General features: G+C 44.9%; 1 long non-coding RNA gene across 1 annotated transcript in view; it reads right to left on the bottom strand.

Moving 5' to 3' along the window:
- LOC138658066 (uncharacterized) overlaps nucleotides 1-18,191 on the bottom strand; it is an 86,062-nt gene extending 67,871 nt beyond the window's left edge. The window contains exon 1 of the long non-coding RNA XR_011317319.1: nucleotides 18,069-18,191. This is a non-coding gene — a long non-coding RNA (uncharacterized lncRNA). The remainder of the gene's footprint in view (nucleotides 1-18,068) is intronic.
- Between the last annotated feature and the right edge of the window lie 292 nt (nucleotides 18,192-18,483).

The raw sequence follows: 18,483 nt of genomic DNA, 5'->3' as shown, positions 1-18,483 counted from the left end.
GGGGGGTGATTTAAAAGTTTATATTTTTTTATTTTTTTCATATATTTTTTAAAACATTTTTTTATTACTTTTGCCATGCTTCAATAGCCATGGGCGGCTAGAAGCTGGCACCACTGGATCGGCCCTGCTACATAGGAGCGATCATCAGATCGCTGCTATGCAACTGAATTGCAGGCTTGCTATGAGCGCCGACCACAGGGGGGCGCTCACAGAAGGCCGGCATCAGTAACCATAGAGGTCTCAAGGACCTCTATGGTTACCATCCTGGCGCATCGCCGACCTCCAATCATGTGACGGGGGTCGGCGATGCGATCATTTCCGGCCACGTGGCCGGAAGCGCCGGTTAAATGCCGCTGTCAGCGTTTCACAGCGGCATTTAACTGGTTAATATCGGCTGGTGAATTGCAATTTCACTCGCCGCTATTGCACGCACATGTCAGCTGTTCAAAACAGCTGACATGTCCCGGCTTTGAGGTGGGCTCAGCGCCGGAGCCCACATCAAAGCAGGGGACCCGACCTCCACTGTAATAGTACGGCAGAGGTCGGGAAAGGGTTAAGGACAAATGCCTCACTCCTTTGTGTTTATTATGCACTTTTATGCACATTATGTTATCTTGTCATTCACTCTCTCTCACACTGTCTAATGGTTGCTGCGAATTAATTTATTGCAAATAGGCAATCATTGTCCAGTTCATTTTTTCTTGTCATGCCAGAATGATGGCTTAATTTTATCACACTATTCATAGCTGATAGATAGGAGGTACAGGGACAGCCGCCGGTGAGTGGGGGCGCCTATCTCGTACACATTTTAGGGTGTCAACCTCCGCTGGAAGGCAGGGTTAATCAATATCAACAGTGTGAGGGACAGTTTCAGTTCAGCACGGTTGTTTGCATGTTGATTGTCCATTCAATGTTTTAAAGTGAACAATAAAATATTAAGTTTTATCCATGATCTGCTAGGACACAAGGTTTTTTTTTGTTTTTCTTGGAGTCACCAACAATCTACTTTCTATATGGACTGCCCAACAATCCCACAAATTCATTAGCTTCCTATAGGCTGGATTTTAACCTGCATATTCTTTATATTTTCCTGGATTTCCAAAGGCTCTCAACTAGCCAACCATTGCCTTACTTTGCACTTTTGAAAGGAAGAAACCCCCAAAAAGTAGTTTGCAGATGGGTATCTTAGGGTTGCTATGTCCGTACTCTTGTTGTAAAGCGTGTTTAAGGTTTGGACATTGACTTATTGGGTAGATAAAGCTTTTCTTTTAAATACATTTCTGGGTAATTTGGATTAAAAAGGAGAAGGGCATTTATTTAGGAGTTTACATTGTTGGAAACAGGTATCCTTTTAAGGAGAAATGAAGCATGGTCCTTTCTTCTCTTTCCAAAGGATTTCATGAATATAAAATTCTCATATGTAGAAATCTGGTGTGCATTTCATGACTCATTGTAAGGATTTTTCCTAATATCATCCAAGTTCATATCAAGGTTAGACATCCTACGCAATCCCACACTACTGTTGTAAGGTTCTTGGTCCCATTTTCGGTATTGAGAGTCATATTAAGTGTTTGGTGCTATTTTATTTTATGGATAAAATCATGTGCCTGGAATATTCATTTTTCATATCCCATTTATTGTACAGAGCAAAGCTGAACTGCTGCCAGTTTGTGAATTACCATTACATACAATATGAATTTGAGATAATAAGCGCAGGGCTGCAGCAGGTCACATTACATCCACCACACACCCTTATGGTCTCCATTCAGATCACAGGAAAGCCAACCAATCTCAAGTCCTGTGTACTGCTGCCAAACTCCTAACTTTGTTCTTATTTCAAATTCTAAATTGTTTCAGTTTCTGGAATTGATAAATGTTTTCCTGCAAATCCATTTTATAGACCAGGAATGTCTAAAAGATGAGAGTTGCATGGTGAGACATTACTTTTTCTACTTTTAAGAACTATTTTAGGACTAAGGAGCCGATTAGTGTTGAGCCACTTCCCTAGTGTTCGGGTTCGGTTCGTCGAACAGGGACGTGTTTGACGAAATGTTCGTCGAACGTTCGACGAACACTGTCGAACCCCATTGAAACCAATGGCAGACAAACACAAACACATACAAACACATGGAAAACACATATAAAACACCTTAAAAGGTGTCTAAAAGCTGACAAACTGCTCAGAAGACACAACAAACACATGGAAAAGTCACAACTACATATAGTCATGCGAAAAGATAAGAGGTGGAGGAGTAAAAGGAGGAGGAGACACAGATATAGGCATGTCATGCCCTTCTAAAATCAAGAAAGGCTAGAGTAAAAATGTAAACTCACTCTACCAACACCCAGACGTCTTGACAAAAAAAATAAAAAAAGAAATATCTTTAGGTAGAATGGCGGCGGGTCCATTCAGAACACTTTCCTTAGACGACGTAGTGGTACCCCCGTTGGGAGTTGTGCCAAAAAATGAACCCAATACATTCAGACTAATCCACCATTTGTCATATCCAAGGGGCAGGTCAGTAAACAACATCGACGCGGAACCAAGTACAGTACTATGTACTCAGGCGGGTCAAGAAGTTGGTAAGGGGCACCCTAATGGCCAAAACAGACATTGAGGGGGCGTTCGGGTTACTACCTGTGCCTCCGAATAGTGTCCTCCCATTGGGCTGCTTCTGTGAAGGAGCATACTACATAGATCGCTGTTTGCCCATGGGGTGCTCCATATTCTGCTCACTATTTGAGGCATTTAGTTGCTTCCACGAATGTGTCATCATGGACGTTTGTAAGGCAGCACATATTATCCATTACCTCGACGACTTCTTATGCCTGAGCCCAAAAGATTCGCCACAGTGTGAAAACACGCGGTAGTCCACCTGTGAGAAGGAGAGAGCTGGAGGGAGAGTGGACACCCCAGAGCCGAGGGGTTAGATTGAGAAAGAAAGAAGGTGGTGTAGCTTGCTTCATGGGTGGGCTACTCTGCTAAGTAGCAGAAATTGCTACTAGCCCCAAAAGGATTTCCTGGGCCAAATGCCATTAAAAAATAGTACTTAGGTAGCTTGCTTCATGGGTGGGGTACGCTGCTGAGTAGCACCAAATTCTACTAGGCCCAAAATGATTTCCTGGGCTAGATGCCGTTAAAAAACAGTACTTAGGTAAACAGGCGGTGTAGCTTGCTTCATGGGTGAAGTACGCTGCTGAGTAGCACCAAATTCTATTAGGCCCAAAAGGATTTCCTGGGCTAGATGCCATTACAAAATAGTAGTTAGGTAAACAGGCGGTGTAGCTTGCTTCATGGGTGGGGTACGCTGCTGAGTAGCACCAAATTCTACTAGGCCCAAAAGGATTTCCTGGGCTAGATGCCATTAAAAAATAGTACTTAGGTAAACAGGCGATGTAGCTTGCTTCATGGGTGGGGTACGCTGCTGAGTTGCACCAAATTCTACTAGGCCCAAAAGGATTTAGTGGGCTAGATGCCGTTACAAAATAGTAGTTAGGTAAACAGGCGGTGTAGCTTGCTTCATGGGTGAAGTACGCTGCTGAGTAGCACCAAATTCTACTAGGCCCAAAAGGATTATCTGGGTTAGATGCCGTTACAAAATAGTAGTTAGGTAAACAGGTGGTGTAGCTTGCTTCATGGGTGGGGTACGCTGCTGAGTAGCACCAAAGTCTACTAGGCCCAAAAGGATTTCCTGGGCTAGATGCCGTTAAAAAATAGTACTTCGGTAAACAGGCAGTGTAGCTTGCTTCATGGGTGAAGTACGCTGCTGAGTAGCACCAAATTCTACTAGGCCCAAAAGCATTTCCTGGGCCAGATGCCATTAAAAATAGTACTTAGGTAAACAGGCGGTGGGTGGCTGGGCTACTCTGCTGACTAGCAGACACTGAAGCTTTGGAGCAGACCTCTGAATCCCAGGCCATAGTATGAGGAAACAACTCTGCAGACAACCCCACCCACCTGGAATTGACGATGGCAACATCATGTAAAACTCAGCAAGGGAACTAAATAAAAGAGTCTCCAATTTTTTCCAAAAATTCGGCCACACACACCACTTAAGTGGCATCAATTTTGTCAGAGTTTTTTTTAAACGGTTGGTGAGGTGATTTTCAAAAATCATTAAGCTTTTAGTCTCCCCAAGATGACACAGGGGTAGAAAAGTCCTTGCGGATCCAGGATTTGTTCATCTTGATGAACGTTAGTCTGTCTACATTGTCACTGGACAGCCGCGTGCGTTTATCTGTCAGCACACCACCAGCAGCGCTGAACACACATTCAGAGAGAACACTGGCTCCGGGGCACGACAAGACCTCCAAGGCGTGAGTGGCGGGCTCAGGCAATTTTTCAAGATTGGAAGCCCAAAATGAGAAAGGGTCCAGTTCCACAGTCATGGCATCGATGTTAACTTGGAGATACTCTTGTACCATCCTCTCTAGGCGTTGGCTGTGCGTCAGACTTCTTGTCTCCTGTGGCCTTGCAAAGGATGGTCTAAAAAAATCTTGAAACGATTGGAAAAAATTTCTGTTACCACCAGACACGATGTTACTGTTACGGTTTGAGTGATGACTCGATAGTCCCACGGTTGGCAAGTTAGAACTCAGAGATTCACTATGTGCACCACTGGTGTTTTGTGGAAAAGCAGATGTTAGATTCTGTAACAGTCTCTGCTGATACTCCTGCATGCGTGAATCCCTTTCTATGGCAGGAATTATTTCGCCAAATTTACTTTTGTACCGGGGATCTAAGAGTGTGGCAACCCAGTAGTCGGCATTCCTTCGGATTCTGACAATCCGAGGGTCATGTTGCAGGTAGTGCAGCAAGAAGGCACTCATGTGTCTTGCACATCCAGGAGGACCAAGTCCTTGATGTCTTGGTGGTGGCGAGGTGAGAATCATGCTTCCTTCATCAGCCCTCTCCCCCCAACCTTGCACAACAGAAATTTGATCAAGGTCTCCCTCATCTGATGAGTCTTCCATGCCCAGCGCCAGTTCGTCCTCCACTTCTTCCTCGCCTCCTGCACCTTCCTCAACAGTTTGGCTGCTACCATGCGCCCTCGGTAATCCCTCTCCCCCAGCCTCCAATGCCAGCCGCCTTGGTGCTGCCAACCTTCTTGACCTTGGAGATATGATCCCTTTTGCATACGACTCCTCCTGTTCCACCTCCTCCTCCTCTTGTTCCACCATCTGACTCCGAACAATGTGTAAGGTGTGCTCCAGCATGTAAATCACTGGAATGGTCATGCTGATGATGGCATCGTCAGCACTAAACATCTTCGTTGCTATTTCAAAACTGTGCAGAAGGGTGCATAGGTCCCTGATCTGAGACCACTCCTGCAGTGTGATTTGCCCCACCTCTTGATCTCGTTGGCCCAGGCTATACGTCATAACGTATTGCACCAGGGCTCGTCGGTGCTGCCACAGTTGCTGCAACATGTGCAGAGTTGAATTCCACTGTGTGGGCACATCGCATTTCAGCCAGTGAACTGGCAGGCCCAATGACTTCTGTAGAGATGCAAGTCATCGAGCTGCGGGATGCGATGTGGCGGAAGTGAGCACACAGCGACCATGCCGTCTGCAGAAGCCCATCTAGTTTGGGATAGTGGGATAAAAATTGCTGGACAACCAGGTTCAAAACGTGAGCCATACAAGGCACGTGTGTGACATTGCCCCGGCGAAGGGCCGCACCCAGGTTTGCAGCATTGTCGCAAACAGCCTTCCCTGGCTGCAGGTTGAGTGGAGACAACCATTGATGGAACTCAGTCTCCAGAGCTGACCACAACTCCTCAGCAGTGTCACTCACATTTCCCAGACATTTCAATGTAAACACTGCCTGATGCCGTTGAGCCCTGGTGACAGCATAGTGAAGAGGTGTGCAGGATTCCTTCTGCGCAGTTACAATGCGGCTGGCATTACCAGACAGGCTTTGGGTGCAGGTGGATGACCAAGAGGAGTTTGAGGAGGCAGAAGCAGTGGAGGAACTTCTAGATACAGAGAATCAACGAGCAACTCATGGCGACGGCAAGACTTGGAGAGCAGCCCCTTCTCCTGATGTTGCCGTAGTTACCCAGTGCCCAGTCACCAACATGTAACGCCCCTGTCCATGTCTACTCGTCCAAGTGTCTGTGGTGAAATGCACCCTGTCACACACAGAGTTTCTCAAGGAAGCGGTGATGTTGTGTGCGACATGCTGGTGTAGCGCAGGCACAGATTTCTTTGAGAAGTAGTGGCGACTGGGCATCTGGTACTGGGGCACTGCGATGGACATAAGGTCTCAAAAATCCTCTGTGTCCACCAGGTGGAAAAACAGCATTTCTGTAGCCAACAGCTTGCAGAAATTCAACCTCTTAGCTTTCTCATGGCTAGGATGAAATGGTCTTTTACTTGTCCACATCTGAGGGACTGAGGGCTGGCTGCCGTGCTTAGACAGAGTTGAGTAGGGTGTCCCCGGCAAACTGCTGGTCTGTGAGGAAGGTGCAGGTGGAGATGTTATGTTGCCTTGATCAAAATGTGGTGTCGATGTCGGAGAGCGTTCAACACCAGCAGGCATTTCCACTTGCAAATGTCCTGATGACCTGCCAATCACACTGGCTGTTGCGGGTAAAGAGGTGGAAGGTCTACATCCAAAACCATGTGTGACTGCTGTCCCCACAGTCACAGAGGATGAAGAGGATGCGGATACACTTGATGGGGCAGACGGTGGTTGGCTCGGCCCACTAGGCCACATTGTAGCACAGTGAGCTTCCCACTGCAACTTATGCCTCATATCCATGTGACGGTTCATGCATGAAGTACTCAAGCTAGTGATCTTTTGGCCTCTACTGAGATTTTGTTGACAAATCTTACAGACAACATGAGTTGGGTCATCCTTTGCGATGTCAAAAAATGCCCAGGCTATGCAAGGGTTAGAGCCCGTGCGACCTGAAGAGCCACCACGACTTCTGGTCTGAGGCACGATTGGGATTGAGGATGCAGTTGTTGACGTGCTTCCAGTACTCCATCTCTGTCCAGAAAGGCTAACCGTTACCTCGTCATCAGACTCCTCTCTAGCATCCTCCTCCACCTCCTCTGCTGACCTCATGGACTGGTGGACTGGGGGTTGACAGTAAGTGGGGTCTACAACCTCGTCATCATCATCCTGTGTGTTTTCACACCCGTCGTCCTCAGAGCCAACTTCTTCCTGCCCCGACCGAAAAGTCAAGTTTTCGTTCCAATCAGGTATCTCAGTCTCATCATCATCTTCCTCATTGTCTCCACCAACAGGAGTTACAGTTTAGGAACGAGGGTCTACATTATGCTCAGAATCTTCTTCATCTGGGCCTGGATCCGACTCACAAAGATTCTGGGCATCAGTGCAAATCATTTCCTCGTCTGGATTCACAGAAGCTCTGCAGCAGACCTCTGATTCCCAGGCTATAGTATGCGTAAACAGTTCTACAGACTCAACCATATGTGTTTCCCCATGCTCAGACGGGCAGCTGGAGACTTGGGAGCTGTGAGGAAGCAAGTGCGATTGGGGTGACAATTCTGAGGACTGGAGTAGTTGTGATGTTGAAGTTGACATGGAGGAGAGCCCACTTGAACGAGCACTTGATATCCGTTCAAGCACCTGCTGTTTTTGTGCTTCATCTGGAATTTTTGGCGATGCTTATAGCAATGGTCGTAAGAAAGGGATCATATCAGATTGTCCAAGGAGAAAAGTAGACATCTTACTTTTGCTGGAAGATGGTCTTTCTTCTGCAGATGTTACTGTTGCTTTACCACCTACCCCCGGACACAACCTTTTTTTTCCTTTCCAACACGCCTATTCCCCTTTCCAAAAGCAGCAGGCCTGCCTGTATCTGTAGTTGTTGGCACAACAACCGATGGATGAAAACCGAGCAGAACTGAGTGGCCAAACTGTGGTACTAGGCCCAAAACTAATAACTGGATTAGATGCAGTGAAAATTGAGATACACAGGCGGTATAGTTTGTTTCACAGGCGGGCTACTCTGCTGACGTGCAGACACTGCTCCTAGGCCCTAAACTAATTAACTGGATTGGATGCAGTGAAAATAGAGATACACAGGTGGTGTAGTAAGTTTCACAGGCGGGCTACTCTGCTGACGTGCAGACACTGCTCCTAGGCCCAAAACTAATAACTGGGTTAGATGCAGTGAAAATTGAGATAAACAGGCAGTATAGTTTGTTTCACAGGCGGGCTACTCTGCTGACGTGCAGACACTGCTCCTAGGCCCTACACTATTAACTGGATTAGATGCAGTAAAAATAGAGATACACAGGCGGTGTAGTTAGTTTCACAGGCGGGCTACTCTGCTGACGTGCAGACCCTGCTCCTAGGCCCTAAACTATTAACTGGATTAGATGCAGTGAAAATAGAGATACACAGGCGATGCAGTTAGTTTCACAGGCGGGCTACTCTGCTGACGTGCAGACACTGATCCTAGGCCCTAAACTATTAACTGGATTAGATGCAGTGAAAATAGAGATACACAGGCGGTGTAGTTAGTTTCACAGGTGGGCTACTCTGCTGACGGGCAGAAACTGCTCCCAGGCCCAAAACTAATAACTGGATTAGATGCAGTGAAAATTGAGATAAACAGGCGGTATAGTTTGCTTCACAGGCGGGCTACTCTGCTGACGTGCAGACACTGCTCCTAGGCCCTAAACTATTAACTGGATTAGATGCAGTGAAAATTGAGATACACAGGCGGTGTAGTTAGTTTCACAGGCGGGCTACTCTGCTGACGTGCAGACACTGCTCCTAGGCCCTAAACTATTAACTGGATTAGATGCAGTAAAAATTGAGATACACAGGCGGTGTAGTTAGTTTCACAGGCGGGCTACTCTGCTGACGTGCAGACACTGCTCCTAGGCCCTAAACTATTAACTGGATTAGATACAGTGAAAATAGAGATACACAGGCGGTATAGTTTGTTTCACAGGCGGGCTACTCTGCTGACGTGCAGACACTGCTCCTAGGCCCTAAACTAATATCTGGATTAGATGCAGTAAAAATTGAGATACACAGGCGGTGTAGCTAGCTTCACAGGCGGGCTACTCAGATGACTATCAGACAATGCTACTAGCCCAAAAGGATTGGCTGAGCTAGATTACACCAAATGCTGTGACAAACACTTGCACAGCACTGGCACAGACCTGCCTGGCAAACAGTGCTATGAACTGCTGTAACCTACCCTGAAAAGGGCTGATATTACAACTAGTCCCGACTCCCTAAACCTATCTCTCTGACAATTCGCTCCAAAAAAAACACTCTTAGTCTGTATAGCGCCCACAGCAGTAGCAGTGCCGTCTAACACTAAGCTGCAGCAGTGAGGAAATGGCGACAGGGCAAATGGCTGGTTCTTATAGTGCTGCTGCAGTCCGATCCACCCCCCATGCAGTCCGATCCACCCCCCGATGCTCCAATGCACCCCCCGTGCTCCGATCCACCCCCCGTGCTCCGATTTACCCCCCCATGCTCCGATCCACCCCCCCGTTCCTCCCCACCCCATCATACTTACCGAGCCTCCCGTGGTCCGTCCGTCTTCTTTCCTGGGCGCCGCCATCTTCCAAAATGGCGGGCGCATGCGCAGTGCGCCCGCCGAATCTGCCGGCCGGCAGATTCGTTTCAAGTGCATTTTGATCACTGCGATAAAACCTATCGCAGTGATCAAAATAAAAAAATACTGAATGACCCCCCCCTTTGTCACTCCCCATAGGTAGGGACAATAATAAAATAAAGATTTTTTTTTTCTTCCACTAAGGTTGGGGTAAGAACTAGGGTTAGGGTTAGGGTTAGGGTTTCGGTATGTGCACACGTATTCTGGTCCTCTGCGGATTTTTCCGCTGCGGATTTGATAAATCTGCAGTGCTAAACCACTGCGGATTTATGGCAGATTTACCGCGGTTTTTCTGCGCATTTCACTGCAGTTTTACAACTGCGATTTTCTATTGGAGCAGTTGTAAAACCGCTGTGGAATCCGCAGAATGAAGCGGCATGCTGCGGAATGTAAGCCGCTGCGTTTCCGTGCAGTTTTTCTGCAGCATGTGTACAGCGATTTTTGTTTTCCATAGGTTTACATTGAACTGTAAACTCATGGGAAACTGCTGCGGATCCGCAGCGTTTTCCGCAGCGTGTGCACATATCTTTAGAATTAGGCCATGTGCACACGGTGCGGATTTGGCTGCGGATCCGCAGCGGATTGACCGCTGCAGATTCGCAGCAGTGTTCCATCAGGTTTACAGTACCATGTAAACCTATGGAAAACCAAATCCGCTGTGCCCATGGTGCGGAAAATACCACGCGGAAACGCTGCGTTGTATTTTCCGCAGCATGTCAATTCTTTGTGCGGATTCCGCGGCGTTTTACACCTGTTCCTCAATAGGAATCCGCAGGTGAAATCCGCACAAAAAACACTGGAAATCCACGGTAAATCCGCAGGTAAAACGTAGTGCCTTTTACCTCCGGATTTTTAAAAAATGATGCTGAAAAATCTCACACAAATCCGCAACGTGGGCACATAGCCTTAGGGTTAGGGTTGAAATTAGGGTTGTGGTTAGGGTTAGGGGTGTGTTGGGGTTAGGTTGTGGCTAGGGGTGTGTTGCGTTTAGGGTTATGATTAGGGTTATGGCTACAGTTGGGATTAGGGTTAGGGGTGTGTTGGGGTTAGTGTTGGAGGTAGAATTGAGGGGTTTCCACTGTTTAGGCACATCAGGGGTCTCCAAACGCAACATGGCGCCACCATTGATTCCAGCCAATCTTGTATTCAAAAAGTCAAATGGTGCTCCCTGACTTCCGAGCCCCGACGTGTGCCCAAACAGTGGTTTACCCCCACATATGGGGTACCAGCATACTCAGGACAAACTGCGCAACAATTACTGGGGTCCAATTTCTCCTGTTACCCTTGTGAAAATAAAAAAATGCTTGCTAAAACATCATTTTTGAGGAAAGAAAAATGATTTTTTATTTTCACGGCTCTGCGTTGTAAACATCTGTGAAGCACTTGGGGGTTCAAAGTGCTCACCACATATCTAGATAAGTTCCTTGGGGGGTCTAGTTTCTAAAATGGGGTCACTTGTGGGGGGATTCTACTGTTTAGGCACACCAGGGGCTCTGCAAACGCAACGTGACACCCGCAGACCATTCCATCAAAGTCTGCATTTCAAAAGTCACTATTTCCCTTCTGAGCCCCGACGTGTGCCCAAACAGTGGTTTACCCCCACACATGGGGTATCAGCGTACTCAGGAGAAACTGGACAACAACTTTTGGGGTCCAATTTCTCCTGTAACCCTTGGGAAAATAAAAAATTCTGGGCTAAATAATTATTTTTGAGGAAAGAAAACGTATTTATTATTTTCACGGCTCTGCGTTATAAACTTCTGTGAAGCACTTGGGGGTTCAAAGTGCTCACCACACATCTAGATAAGTTCCTTTCGGGGTCTAGTTTCCAAAATGGGGTCACTTGTGGGGGGTTTCTACTGTTTAGCCACATCAGGGGCTCTGCAAACGCAACGTGACGCCCACAGAGCATTCCATCAAAGTCTGCATTTCAAAACGTCACTACTTCACTTCCGAGCCCCGGCATGTGCCCAAACAGTAGTTTACCCCCACATATGGGGTATCACCGTACTCAGGAGAAACGGGCAACAACTTTTGGGGTCAAATTTCTCCTGTTACCCTTGGGAAAATAAACAATTGCAGGCTAAAAGATCATTTTTGAGAAAATAATTTTTTTTTTTCATGGCTCTGCGTTATAAAGTTCTGTGAAGCACTTGGGGGTTCAAAGTCCTCACCACACATCTAGATTAGTTCCTTTTGGGGTCTAGTTTCCAAAATGGGGTCATTTGTGGGGGATCTCCAATGTTTAGGCACACAAGGGCTCTCCAAACGTGACATGGTGTCCACTAATGATTGGAGCTAATTTTCCATTTAAAAAGCCAAATGGCATGCCTTCCCTTCCGAGCCCTGCCGTGCGCCCAAACAGTGGTTTACCCCCACATATGGGGTATCAGCGTACTCAGGACAAACTGGACAACAACATTTGGGGTCCAATTTCTCCTAATACCCTTGGCAAAATAGGAAATTCCAGGCTAAAAAATCAATTTTGAGGAAAGAAAAGTTATTTTTTATTTTCATGGCTCTGCGTTATAAACTTCTGTGAAGCACCTGGGGGTTTAAAGTGCTCAATATGCATCTAGATAAGTTCCTTGGGGGGTCTAGTTTCCAAAATGGGGTCACTTGTGGGGGAGCTCCAATGTTTAGGCACACAGGGGCTCTCCAAACGTGACATGGTGTCCGCTAACAATTGGAGCTAATTTTCCATTCAAAAAGTCAAATGGCGCGCCTTCCCTTCCGAGCCCTGCCGTGTGCCCAAACAGTGGTTTACCCCCACATATGAGGTATCGGCGTACTCGGGAGAAATTGCCCAACAAATTTAAGGATCCATTTTATCCTATTGCCCATGTGAAAATGAAAAAATTGAGGCGAAAAGAAATTTTTTTTTGAAAAAAAGTACTTTTTCATTTTTACAGATCAATTTGTGAAGCACCTGAGGGTTTAAAGTGCTCACTAGGCATCTAGATAAGTTCCTTGGGGGGTCTAGTTTCCAAAATGGGGTCACTTGTGGGGGAGCTCCAATGTTTAGGCACACAGGGGCTCTCCAAATGCGACATGGTGTCCGCTAATGATGGAGATAATTTTTCATTCAAAAAGTCAAATGGCGCTCCTTCCCTTCCGAGCCTTACCATGTGCCCAAACAGTGGTTTACCCCCACATGTGAGGTATCGGTGTACTCAGGAGAAATTGCCCAACAAATTTTAGTATCCATTTTATCCTGTTGCCCATGTGAAAATGAAAAAAATGAGGCTAAAAGAATTTTTTTGTGAAAAAAAGTACTTTTTCATTTTTACGGATGAATTTGTGAAGCACCTGGGGGTTCAAAGTGCTCACTATGCATCTAGATAAGTTCCTTTGGGTGTCTAGTTTCCAAAATGGGGTCACTTGTGGGGGAGCTCCAATTTTTAGGCACACGGGGGCTCTCCAAACGTGACATGGTGTCCGCTAAAGAGTGGAGCCAATTTTTCATTCAAAAAGTCAAATGGCGCTCCTTCCCTTCCAAGCCCTGCCGTGCGCCTAAACAGTGGTTTACCCCTACATATGAGGTATCAGCGTACTCAGGACAAATTGGACAACAACTTTCGTGGTTCAGTTTCTCCTTTTACCATTGTGAAATCAAAAAAATTGTTGCTAAAAAATAATTTTGTGACTAAAAAGTTAAATGTTCATTTTTTCCTTCCATGTTGCTTCTGCTGCTGTGAAGCACCTGAAGGGTTAATAAACTTCTTGAATGTGGTTTTGTGCACCTTGAGGGGTGCAGTTTTTAGAATGGTGTCACTTTTGGGTATTTTCAGCCATATAGACCCCGTAAACTGACTTCAAATGTGAGGTGGTCCCTAAAAAAAATGGTTTTGTAAATTTCGTTGTAAAAATGAGAAATCGCTGGTCAAATTTTAACCCTTATAACTTCCTAGCAAAAAAAAATTTTGTTTCCAAAATTGTGCTGATGTAAAGTATACATGTGGGAAATGTTATTTATTAACTATTTTGTGTCACATAACTCTCTGGTTTAACAGAATAAAAATTCAAATTGTGAAAATTGCGAAATTTTCAAAATTTTCGCCAAATTTCCGTTTTTATCACAAATAAACGCATAATTTATTGACCTAAATTTACCACTAACATGAAGCCCAATATATCACGAAAAAACAATCTCAGAACCGCTAGGATCCGTTGAAGCGTTCCTGAGTTATTACCTCATAAAGGGACACTGGTCAGAATTGCAAAAAACGGCCAGGTCATTAAGGTCAAAATAGGCTGGGTCATGAAGGGGTTAATGTGCAAATCAAGCTAGGCTTTTGGTGAAGGAACAGTCATTGAACAGAAACTCGAAAAGCTGAATTTTAAGCAAATTGTTTGGGTTCGTCAAACGACTCGAACACCGCCCAAAACAGCTCGAATTTGAAATTGGCGAACAGTTCGACTTGAACACCACTCATCTCTAGAGCCAATTCATCAATTGTTATATACCAGAAAAGTGGTGTAAAAGCTTTACGTGGGGTTGCGCAAAAATGTTGCGACTTTTGGCCTCTTCACGCCATTTTGAACTGGCTACACTAATGCTGGGGTGGATGCCACTCCTGCCTGTCCTATTTATCAAATGTGTCATGAATTTTTAAAGACAGAAATGCATTTCTGGCTTGGTGCTTAGATGCACACGCTACTCAGACGATGTGTTGAATTCATTAAATGGTTTGCACCTCTAAATTTATTTATCAACTTGTATTCCAGTAAGACTGACGTAGCACAAGTGTGCATTGCTTCTACCCTTTTACTCTGCTGCCATATATTATACTCCAGGGCAAGAGTTCTGTACCCCACCAATTTAACATTTATAACCTATTAGATTTATGGATACATCATTGTATAAATGTCTTACAGGCTGTATTAGCATTTAAGGTGATAAATGCTATAATATTACACTTGTCTTTCTTGTGTTATCTTTTTCTAAAATCATACTGTATTGACTCTTGGGTGGCTTTATACTGCTTTCAATAGAGTTGAATGCTTCCTCTAATGTACATTGCAAATGTAAAAGAAAAATAACAAGAAAGTAAAAGTTAAGGTAGTTTCTCACGTCTGGGAACAAGGTAATTGTGGTGATGACAGCCAGTGTCTAAACAAAGAGGGAAAATGCATTCATCTCCTGCATCTGTTAAAGGCATGTCAACAAGAGCAAACAGCCTGCTCCAGCTCAGCTGACTGCTTTTGTTTTTCTAGGATCCTGATGATTCTACCAGCCCCTGGTTCAGTGCCTGTTTTATTGGGTAAGAGAGGGTCATCATTTCCATCCTTGAGGGGGAACACGGAGAACAGAGACCATGCTTTGTTGCATAAACTTGTTTATGGAGTACAACCAATTAATCTTCTATACTAGCAGGCTTGGACTGACCCACAGGTGAACAAGTGAATCCCCCGGTAGGCCTTTGTTCAAGAATGGGCCCCCAACCCTTTAAATGAGAAGTAGTTAATATAATACACTTGATGCACTAAGTACAAAGTCAGTACCTCATTCATCTAAAAAAACAACAACCCAGTTTATTATTACACAGAAGCATGGGTACATTTTTCATTGAGGGTAATGCCATATTTGTACAGTATGAAGCCGAATGCTAGGCCCCCTGAGTCAACGTTACTGATGAGCCCTTGGCACCCCAGTCTGGCATTGTATACATGTGCTTCCCAACTAGCAATGCTAGAACCCTAGAGCTTCGTGGTACATAGTCAAGGACCAATGAGAACAAAATGACAATATGACCTGTCTTTTTTTGTCTTCTTCATATGGAAAACTAAAGTTAAAGGGTTTGTCTAGTTTAAAAATCTGATTTGTATGCTCTTTTAGGGAATTTGAAGGTAATAGACGGTCAATCTCTCATTAATGACCATCTTTAATTTGCCAAAGTTGCCAAAGGAGAGCGTGTCTTCAAAGAGCATCTCTTGCCTTGATGGCCAGTTCTATCCTGCATTATGAGACAACTGTTTGATATCAATGAGTTCTGTGTAATGCTTAATTTCCCCTAAGGTGGCGCTGCAGGGAAATTAGACCCAGATGACAGCTAATTACTGGACCCAGCAGGGGAACACTTTGTGATCAGCTTATTGTCAACGGACCCTTCTAACAAACAGGGATTTATGAAAGTGGTTAATACTCGTAAAACAGTAAACATATCTCAGTTAGAAATTAGTGTCAGGCTAAAATGAACATTAAATTTATTATGTACTAGATTGTGGCCCGATTCTAACGCATCGGGTATTCTAGAATATGCATGTCCCCGTAGTATATGGACAATGATGATTCCAGAATTCGCGGCAGACTGTGCCTGTCGCTGATTGGTCGAGGCAACCTTTATGACATCATCGTCGCTATGGCAACCATTATGACATCTACGTCGATACTGTGCCCGTCGCTGAATCAGAAACGTGGGATTTCTACGTCCTTTATGACATCATCGTCGCTGTGCCCGTTGCTGATTGGTCGAGGCCTGGCGGCCTCGACCAATCAGAGGCGCGGGATTTCTACGTCGATGCTGTGCCCGTCGCTGATTGGTCGAGGCCTGATGGTCTCGACCAATCAGAGAGGCGGGATTTCCAGGACAGACAGACAGACAGAAAGACAGACAGACAGACAGAAAGACAGACAGACGGAAAAACCCTTAGACAATTATATATATAGATACCCCTCCTCCCATGTAAAGTGCCATGGAATAAATGGCTATAATAATAAATAATAATGATAATACCTTAAATAAGAAGGAATTAAATGCAGCAATTGTTCAGTGAGAGTGTTGGGCCCTGGTGCAAGGTTTTGATCTGGGCGCCCACCTACCACCTACATGTTGGTCAAATGTATTAGCCCTTGCAGTGTTTAAACTCTGTATAGACATAAATTTTGCCCACCCATAATGTAATAATGTTCCCCATCCTGTACTATTGTCGTGCATTCTTGGCCCCTTCTAGTAATAATATCCCCCTTCCTGTGCACCTTCCTGGTATAATGTCCCCCATCCTCCCTTCCGAGGACCCCTCCAATAATAATGTACCTCATCCTGGTGTAGTGTCCCCATCTTGAGCCATTTCTAGTAATATATGTCTCCCAGCCTGGGCCAATACAGTAATATATGTCCTCCACCCTGGCCCCTTCCAGTAATATTAGTCCTTCATTTTGGGCCCTTCCAGTAATAATCTTCCTCATCCTGGGTTAATTCCCCCATTCTAGGCCCTTTCCAGTAATCATGTCCCCCATCCTGGGCCCCTTCCAGTAATAATGTTCCAATTCTGCTGTAATATCCCCAACCTGGTCTCTTCCAGTAATATATGTCGCCCATCCTGGGACCTTCCTGGTATAATGTCCGCCACCATAGGCCCCTTCCAGTAATATATGTCCCCCAGCCTGGGCTCCTTCCAGTAATATATGTCCCCAACCCTGGCCGCTTCCATTAAGATATGTCCCCCATTTTGGGCCCTTCTAGTAATAATGTTGCCCATCCTGGCCTCTTCCTGGTATAATGACCCAGCTCCTGGGCCCATCCTGTAATAATGCTCCCTGTTCTGCTACTATCTGAACAAAATATTTTGTCTGTAAACCTCTTTGGATTAAAACCTGTGCAACAAAGAGAAAGGCTCACCTGGTTAGCTGCATCCTTGCACAAGACTTTACTGACATATGCTGTTTGATAAGTACACAGATTATTAATACTTGTAGACGGACAGTGCTTACTAGGTCATGACTGATGGATCTGTATGTGTATAACTATATTAAAAAAAACTTACAAGTAAAAGGTATATATCAAAGTATTCATTTTAGTATTCAATCTTTATTATTTGAATTTTAGTGAAAAAGAACTGTAGCTGTTTCTCGTAAATGACCTAGGAGCAGATTTTCTGTGCTTCTTATTCGGATCAGTCATCATTGCTTTTGACAAGTTCTAACATGGCATTTACCTACTAATAGACCCAGTACAATGACAGAGCATGCACATATGTTTGAATAGCCTGTTTGCAGGTATCATTGAGGTCAATAGATTTCATTTATTATCACACTCACTAATTATGAGTAATTAGATAAAAGCCATGCACTTTTGGGTATCTTTATATCATGTAGAATTGCTTAGCCTCATGCTAAAGGTGCATATATACCCTAAGGCCGGCCATACACATATGATGGCAGCTGGCCGAGAGATCATTCATGCACAATCTGCAGAAACCACCTCACTCACATCTATTAATATTTATTATTATGTTTATAAATCACAACTACCAGATAGCTAGTTGGTGTTGGCCTTCATTATACATTGGATTATTCCCAAGAACCTAGGATGTTTTAATTAATAAAATTTTTATTTCAGTACCAAAAAGCTTGTAAAATACATGTGAGGGAAAGGAGAGAGAGGGAAATTCCCGCTGACCATAAGAGCTTATATTTTACAGGCGAGAGAGCGAGAGGACCCCACTGACCTTAAGAGCTTACATTCTACAGATGAGAAGGAGAGAAGACCCAGTGTAGAGTCAGCGTCCCTGCACAATTCCCCTCCTCTTCTACTCCGGCCTGCAGTTCCTCCTGCTGTTGCGGCCTCCCGGGCTCTGCATACATCTGACTGATCCCCGGGCTCTGCACTTAGGTCACGCTCATGCTCCCAGTCTCTTAAAGAGACAGCGAGCAAAATCCTAAAGTGTCCCCAGCCATTGACTGGGAAACACTTATTATTTAAGGCACCTCTACCTGTTGTGAGGTGTCTGAGCAATGTGTTCACTCTGCAGGATACTTCTGCCCTATATATTTATTTTTTGATAGCACTAACGCGAGTGAAGCAAGGTTGATTATCTAAATAATATACTAAGGAGGGATATATATTATCTGCTCTCGTGGTAC

Source organism: Ranitomeya imitator, chromosome 1, assembly GCF_032444005.1.
Source record: "Ranitomeya imitator isolate aRanImi1 chromosome 1, aRanImi1.pri, whole genome shotgun sequence".
Classification (NCBI taxonomy): Eukaryota; Metazoa; Chordata; class Amphibia; order Anura; family Dendrobatidae; genus Ranitomeya; species Ranitomeya imitator.
Note: the sequence above shows the minus strand (reverse complement) of the source record. Positions and strands in the feature narration are given on the sequence as shown.